The following is a 9068-nucleotide window of genomic DNA, read 5'->3' as shown; positions in this document are numbered from 1 at the left end:
ACTTGAATAAGAGCAATGCAAATTTATACTATTAGACTTCATCAGTCCTTCATTTTTGTCTTATTTTAATATTTTATCTCTCTATCTCTCTTTAATCAATGGTTTAAATTTTATTAAAATTGAGAATAAATGACTTAATTGATAGCGATATAGGAACATTGAATGTAATAATATCTGCGATATCTCATTTCTTCATCTTAAATAAAATGGACTTCCCTCCGTTAAACTATTTTGAAAAAAGAGGGTGAGAATCCTCTCCTAATAATATCATACTCTTATCTTCATTTTAATAGAATAAAAATTGCATATAGCATGTTTCCTCTCTCTATATTTGTGCATTTTGGATTCTCACCAAACTTTAGGTCTCATTTTATTATGTTGTTAATGTATTGAGTTTCATCCAATATGAAAAATAGGCATATACTTATTTAAATTATTAGATTAAGATGAGATAGTTCATATTTATATTTAAACTATAATTTGTTGAAAATTAAATATTTAACTTTTTATAATTTGATTAGAATAGTTGAAATATTTTATATTTGAATACTATTTAATTATATATATATATATATATATATATATATATATATATATATATATATATATATATTAGCTATTTATCAAATTAAGAGTATTGTATTTGAATAAAGTACAATAGAGATTATTCTGCTTACGAAAGTGATTGCAAGACAACAAACATTTGAGAGATGTCCACCTCAAACATCAATTCACCAACAAGAGTTTGGAAGATTTTCGACTACCAAAGCTTATTGCAACCGCCTTAAACTCCTTGGCGATTAACTAGCTAATGTTGATTTTCCCGTCAACAACACTCGTTTTATTTTGAAGTTGATATTTGGACACTTGACTTGAATGCTGAATTCCTTACACACATCCAACAATATGATCCCTTGCTAACATTTGAAATGGTAAAATCTCGATTGGAACTAAAAGAGTCAACCATGATCTAACGTATTTCACGTTAATCTCATAACTCTTCATCTTCAACGACTCTACTTGCAAAATCACGAAACTCTGATGAAAATCTAGTTCGTTCTGCCTCACCTTAAAGAAATCCTCATCGCCAAGCCAAAAAAAAAAAAACTTTTGCGGTAACACGTGACAAAATTCTAACCGCGGTAACAGAGATCGGATCTCCCGCATGGGCGACTGGTATATTAGTGGTTCACACCATTACAATGGCGGTGGACGTGGACAACACCCGAAATGGCAGTCGTTTTCTCCTTGAAAATAGTTGTTAAAAGATAGGTCTAGATCTAGATGGGGTGAATAGATCCGAAGTTAAAAATTTATTCGAAAATTTGATTTAGAAAATTTTATGACACGGAAGCAAGTTTCAAATATTTCCCTAATCAAAAATCGCCTAACCGAACATACTATTGAATAACTCAGATATGCGTAAAGGTGTCAATGGTATGATAAAAATCCATAAGTTGATTAACAACACTTTAAACAATAAGTTGAATACTCCACTATAGTAACGATCTATCTCTAATGATAACAACACACAAAAAAACTAGTTGAAACAATTTGTTGAACACTTTGCGTGCGATCAATAAAGTTTGGATATTAGTATAATGTTTATAGTTCTTAGAAATCCAATCACTACCAAATGGTATATGATTACTACAAAAAACACAAATTTAACAAATGATTCAAAAGTTATTATCCAAAGAATGTTAATTAAGAGATCAAAGTAATCAACAATTTGCAAACCGAAAAATAAAAGAGATAGAGATAGGGAGTACACAAGGATTTGTTTAGGAAGTTCCCCGATCCACCTCGCTATGGATACGTGTCCCTCAATTTGAACACGAATTGAGATATTATTATAATAAATCTTACTTTGCAAATATATGTATTCAAGAGATGAGAAATCAAATCCCATAAATTCTAAGTTGGTTCTTGACTCTAGCACCTCTAAAAACCTTGATCAAAGATTGATCAAGTCACCAACAATGCCGCTTCAATTCACCTGTTGTTGCTACTTCCATGCACGACCTCCTTGGCTGAATTAATCCCAAGAGCACACTGGTTGAACCCAAGATTTAGTAACACGATCCACCGTTTCACACTACTCCTTTGCACGACACACCTAGTCCCAAGGCTTTCACTCTATCGAATCCAAATTGCACAATCTTGTCCAAAACCTTCAAACCCTAAAAATCTTGAAGGAAAACTCCACCTCAGTTTTCTTATTTGAATTCCTCAAACATCTCAACCCAATATTCTCGGTACAACAAACCTAATTGGACGTTATCAATTCTAATTAAGATGTCACCCAATCAAAAAATAATTATGTGTAGTTTGATTGTGTGTATGCATAGATTGAATTGAAGATGATGAGATGCTTTGAAATCCTAGATTCATGTAGGTTTTACTCACTCTAGAAATCATTATATGGTTTGAAGCAAACTCCTAGAGATTGGTATGATAGACTAAGTAACTTCCTTTTGGAAACTAATTTTACCAGAGGGAAAGTGGACACAACTCTCTTTTGCAAAACCTTGAAGAATGATATTTTGGGTGTGAAAATTTATGTTGATGATATTATTTTTGGTTTTGCTAATGCATCATTGTGCAAGGATTTTGCTAAGCCAATGTAGGAAGAATTTGAAATGAGCCTGATGGGAGAACTCAAGTTCTTTATGGGAATCCATATTGATCAATACTCAAAAGAAACGCACATTCATCAGAGAAAATATACAAAGGAACTTCTGAAGAAGTTTAACTTATCAGAATGTAAGCAAACAAAGGCTATAATGCATCTGACATGTATTATGGAGAAAGAAGAGTTAAGCAGTAAGGTAAATCAGAAGCTTTTCAGAGGTATGATAGGTTCTCTTTTATATCTAACTGATTCTATGTCTGATATCTTATTCATTGTTTGCTTACGTGCTCGCTTCTAATCAGATCCTAGGAAACTCACTTAACTGTCGTTAAGAGAATCTTTAGGTATATGAAAGGTACTATTAATCTTAGTTTATTTTATAGAAAATTAAGTGAATACAAATTAGTAGGCTATTGTGATGCTGACTATGATGAAGACAAAATAGAAAGGAAAAGTACTTCTGGAAGTTGACGATTTTTGGGAGATAACCTGATTTCATGGTCCAACAAAAGACAGTCAACAATTGTGCTTTCAATAGTCGAAACTGAATATATTGCAGCTTCTGGATGCAATACTCAAATACTCTGGATGAAGAGTCAGCTGGAAGACTATCAAATATTTGAGAGTAACGTTCCTATTCTCTGTGATAATACTTATCTTATTTGTTTATCTAAGAATCCTATCTTGCATTTTAGGGCTAAGCATATTGAAATTAAACATCATTTCTTACGTGACTATGTTCAGAAGGGTATTTTTCATCTAAAATTTCTTGATACAAACTATCAATGGGATGATATCTTTACAAAATCCCTTACTGAAGATAGATTCGTGGTCATTCTGAAAAAATTATTTATGGATTTATGTCCAGAATGAATACATGTATTTCAGAATGTTTAAGTCTTAAGAACTCTAGAATAGATTCTGAGAAGGTTTTTTGTTGACATTGAAACATGAGCTTTCTGAAGTAAGGAAGTTTTCATGAACCAAAAAGGTTCTGATCAGAAGCAATCTTATCGATTTGTCTTCCTGATCCTGAACAATCGTTGCATTAAATGGTTATCATATTGTTTGATTTCATGTGGTTCTAAGTGGTGACAACTGTCCCACTTTCTGAGCATGCGTGATAAAAGCGTGACACATTAGGTTTCACAATTCTTGGAACTAGGTTAAACTTTTATGCTTCCCCTTATGACTGTGTATTTCCATCTTGTCATCATTTCACATTTTTTTATATAAACCCACTTCGCTCACATTTTCACACTACGCGCACTTTAACAACCCAATTTTTTAGTATTTATTTCTTATATTATTATTATATTATATTTTATTTATTTGGAGTGTTAATTAATTAATTGGTTGTTAGATAGTATAATAATTGATTATATTAATTAACTTGGTGTGTATATTGTGTTGGTTTAATTTATTTGAACTAAATAGAGATATTATAATACTATGTCTTATTGGGCCTAATAATTAAATTAGAGGTATCATTCCTTAAGCCCAAACATAATACTAGAATAGTAAGAGGTGAGGAGAGTGAGAAGTAGCACTCATTTGGTAAGGGGGAGAATCCTTATTATTATGGGTTAGTATGATTGGGTCAATGGGTAGAAAAGGGGAAGAACGAGGGAGAAGCTAGGATTTCCAAAAAATTGAAGAGGTAAGGGGGAGAATCCTTATTATTATGGGTTAGTATGATTGGGTCAATGGGTAGAAAAATGTTTAGGTTGAAATCCCTAATTTTTATGGTTTTGAAATTGTTGGGTTTTAATGAGTAATCTGTGATTTGTGGTGGTTAATTGTGTTTGGAACTGATATATGGGTGAAATTGAGGGATAGGTGGAGAATCCAATTTTGATGTTTTATACTGTAGTAACGTTAAGAAAAATCCAGATTTTACACCGCGTTAACCGGTTACCCCAAAGGTGTTAACCAGTTACATGCAAAACAGGAGCCCAGAAATTGAATTTTGTTTCTGGTTAACGGGTTACCCCAAATGTGTTAACGGGTTACTTGCTGAAAATCTGCCTAGGAATTGAATTTTGTTTTCGTGTTAACGGGTTAACCAAAATGCATTAACGGGTTACATGCTGAAAATTTGCCTAGGAATTGAATTATGTTTTCGTGTTAACGGGTTAACCAAAATGTGTTAACCGGTTACATGCTGAAAAATCTGCCCAGGAATAGAATTCTATTTCGGGTTAACGGGTTACCCTAAAAGCGTTAACCGGTTACCACTGTTGAAAAAGGGAAAATTTGAGGATTTTAAATGCTGTAACCATTTTGAAATAAAATCTAAGTGTGCGTGTTTGATGATGAGCCTATATATGTGAATAGTATATTTGTTATGAATGCGTATACGTACCATTGGTGGATAATTCATAGAGTTGAATTATGGTTATATGTGGAATGTTAAGATGGTAGAGATGATCTTAATTGCATATATTGTTGGTATTTGTACATTCATTCATGGCATAGTCGGTTTTATGGTGGAAGCGGTGAAACTGTGGATTCACATGGTAATAGACGTTCATCCTTAAATGGAAACAGGCGTAGCAGACGTTGATCCTTAAATGGAAATAGACGTAGCAGACGTTGATCCTTAAATGGAATTAGACGTAGCAGACGTTGATCCTCAAATGGAAATAAATGTAACAGACGTTGATCCTTAAATGGAAATAGATGTAGCAGACGTTGATCCTTAAATGGAAATAGGCATAGCAGACGTTGATCCTTAATTGGAAATAGACGTAGTGGCTTTGATCTTGTCCAGATCGGAAGCGTGGCTTGGATTCTAGATATTGAATCGGAAAGCGGTGAAACGTTGGGTTCACATTACGGTATCACATGCATAGAGTCACATGTCTTGCATTGAGTCACATTAGAGTTATGTGATAATTGAATATATGCGTTGATGTGATTGTTATGTGTGTATGAGATATGGTAATTGAATTTGGTGATGTTTGGAGACATAACTTTGTAAAATGCGTGATTATGTGATAATTGAATATATGCATTGATGTGATTGTTATGTGTGTATGAGATATGGTAATTGAATTTGGTGATGTTTGGATACATAACTTGGTAAAATGTGTGATTATGTGATAATTTTAGTTATGTGTATATTTGGGAATATAGCATTGGATTTTAATATTATACTCCTTGAGTTTTGATGTATGCTTGAAACATGTGAAATAAATATTGGTGAGTATTATTTACATGGTTATACAAGGTGTGATGAATTCCTTTAATTGTTGTTTTAATCATTGTGCTTTATTATACTTCTTCATAATGATTCGAATTATCACCCTTCTATTTGAATGTTGCCTTTACATGGGCATCGTGCATATACTCAAGAGTAGTATTGCTGAAGTAAGTGGACGGTAGCTCACTCGAGATTTAGCCGGAGAGTTTCCGTGTTTTGGTTTAGAGACTAGGTAGTGAGTCAGTGCTCTGGTCATGTAACACTGGGTAGATTGGTAGTATTGAACTCATGTCTTATTTGGATATGTATTATGTTATTATTGAGAGATGATCATGGTATGGGACATGAATCATTTCATGAAATACATGAGTATTCATTATTTTCCACTACGAATGCATATTCTTGAATATTCATGATATTTGAAATGTGTTATTTTAAATGACCAGGTGTATTGTATATTGATGATGAATGATGTTGGTTTTTGAAAGCTTTTAGTTTTTGAAAATGTCGATGCGACGCCCTTTTGTTTATATGCGTGCTTATTCACTCTGATTATATGTTAAGTATTTTGGGGTATAGAAAGGGGTGTTACATTAGTGGTATCAGAGCCTGGTTGACCAGTTGGTCAATAGTCGTTAATGTTTTCCATCCTGTTGTATTTGATTTATGTATCTAACACGATCGATATTGTGTGTCTGAATTGTCCGTTGAGTATCATTGGTAGGGATTTTGGAATTGATTTAGTTTGTCTTCCGTTAAGAGCAGCTTGATGGATTTTGGGTATGAATTGGTTAGAATTTAATCGGGTGTATATCAACTGTTTTGAGAAGACAGTTATTTTTCCTGAGGTTGGTGCTAAGGAAGATTGGTTTGATGAATCAGTGCAAGGTGGTGCCGAGTTGTTTATGTTGTTGGCGACTTTAGATATTCGTGAGAAGAGGACGATTGAAGAATTGCCAATAGTTTGTGAGTTTGCGGAGGTATTTCCTGAAGATATAAGTGATTTACCGCCGAAACATGAGGTTGATTTTTCGATTGATTTAGTTCCTGGAACTAGTCCTGTATCGATGGCTCCCTATCGAATGTCTTCTTCTGAGTTGAAAGAGTTGAAGAGTCAACTTGAAGATTTGCTTGAGAAGAGGTTTATTCGTCCTAGTGTGTCGCCCTGGGGTGCACCTATTCTGTTGGTCAAGAAGAAAGAAGGTTCTATGAGATTATGTGTTGATTATAGACAACTGAACAAAGTGACGATTAAGAACAAGTATCCACTTTCGAGGATTGACGATCTGATGGATCAGTTGGTTGGAGCTTGTGTGTTTAGCAAGATTGATTTGAGGTCTGGGTATCATCAGATTCGTGTAAAGGTTGAGGATATTCAAAAGACTAATGCACCTGGTGTATTTATGGAGTATATGAATAGAATTTTTCATGATTATCTGGATAAGTTTGTTGTTATGTTCATCGATGATATATTAATTTATTCTAAGAGTGAAGAGGATCATGCCGAGCATTTGAAGGTTGTGTTATCGGTGTTGAAAGAGAAGAAGTTGTTTGCTAAACTCTCTAAATGTGAGTTTTGGTTGATTGAAGTAAGTTTTCTTGGGCATGTGATTTTGAGTGGTGGTATTTCTGTGGATCCTACGAAGATTGAAGTTGTATCTCAATGGGAAGCTCCTAAGTCTGTTGCTGAGATTAGAAGTTTCCTTAGTTTGGATGGTTATTATAGAAAGTTCATTGAAGGATTTTCTAAGTTGTCGTTACCGTTGACGCAGTTGACTAGGAAAGGTCAAGCTTTCATTTGGACTTTGCAGTGTGAAGCGAATTTTCAAGAGCTTAAGAGAAGATTGACTACGGCTCCCATTTTGATTTTACCGGATCCGTTAGAACCTTTCCTTGTGTATTGTGATGCTTATTTGTTGGGTTTGGGAGGTGTTTTGATGCAAAAAGGGCAAGTGGTAGCTTATGCTTCAAGGAAACTTAAAGTTCATGAGAGGAATTATCCGACACATGATTTAGAGTTGGCCGTCGTTGTGTTTGTGTTGAAGCTTTGGAGACATTATTTGTTTGGATCGAGATTTGATGTGTTTAGTGATCACAAGAGTTTGAAGTACTTGTTCGATCAGAAAGAATTGAATATGAGGCAAAGGAGATGGTTGGAATTCTTGAAAGATTATGATTTTGGTTTGAATTACCATCCTGGAAAGGCGAATGTTATAGCCGATGCATTGAGTAGGAAGCCATTGCACATGTCTATGTTGATGATTCGAGAGTATGAATTGTTGGAGCAATTTAGAGATTTGATTTTGGTTTGTGAAGCGACGCCTTCGTGTGTTAAGCTTGGTATGTTGAAGCTTACGTGTGGCATTCTTGACGAGATTAGAGAAGGTCAGAAGTCAGATTTGAAATTAGTCGATGTTATGACATTGATTAATCAAGGCAAAGGTGGTGACTTTCGGATTGATGAGAATGGTATCATGAAATATCGTGATCGAGTTTGTGTTCCGGATGTCGTGGGTTTGAGAAAGAGGATTCTTGAGGAAGGGCATAGAAGTGGTCTGAGTATCCATCCTGGTGCTACTAAAATGTATCAAGACTTGAGGAAGATGTTTTGGTGGTAAGGTATGAAGAAGGATGTAGAGGAATTTGTGTATTCATGTTTGACATGTCAAAAGTCAAAGATTGAACATCAAAAGTTGTCTGGTTTGGTGAAACCGTTATCTATTCCCGAGTGGAAGTGGGATAATATCTCTATGGATTTTGTTTCGGGTTTGCCGAGAACATCGAGTAATTGTGAGGCGATTTGGGTCGTTGTGGACAGGTTGACGAAATGTGCTCATTTTATTCCGATGAGGATGGATTATTCGACGGAGAGGCTTGCTAAGTTGTACATCGAGAGAATTGTGTGTTTGCATGGTATTCCGTCGAGCATTGTTTCGGATAGAGATCCGAGGTTCACTTTGAGATTTTGGGAAGGTTTGCAAAGTGCTTTGGGTACGAAGTTGCGTTTGAGTTCGGCATATCATCCGCAAACTGATGGTCAAACGGAGAGGACTATTCAGTCACTTGAAGATCTTTTAAGGTCTTGTGTTTTGGAACAAGGAGGAAATTGGGATAGTTTCTTGCCTTTGATCGAGTTTACGTATAACAACAACTTCCATTCGAGTATTGAAATGGCACATTTTGAGGCTCTTTATGGTAGAAGGTGTAGAACTCCTTTGTCTTGGTACG

Source organism: Lathyrus oleraceus, chromosome 7, assembly GCF_024323335.1.
Source record: "Lathyrus oleraceus cultivar Zhongwan6 chromosome 7, CAAS_Psat_ZW6_1.0, whole genome shotgun sequence".
NCBI lineage: Eukaryota > Viridiplantae > Streptophyta > Magnoliopsida > Fabales > Fabaceae > Lathyrus > Lathyrus oleraceus.
Note: the sequence above shows the minus strand (reverse complement) of the source record.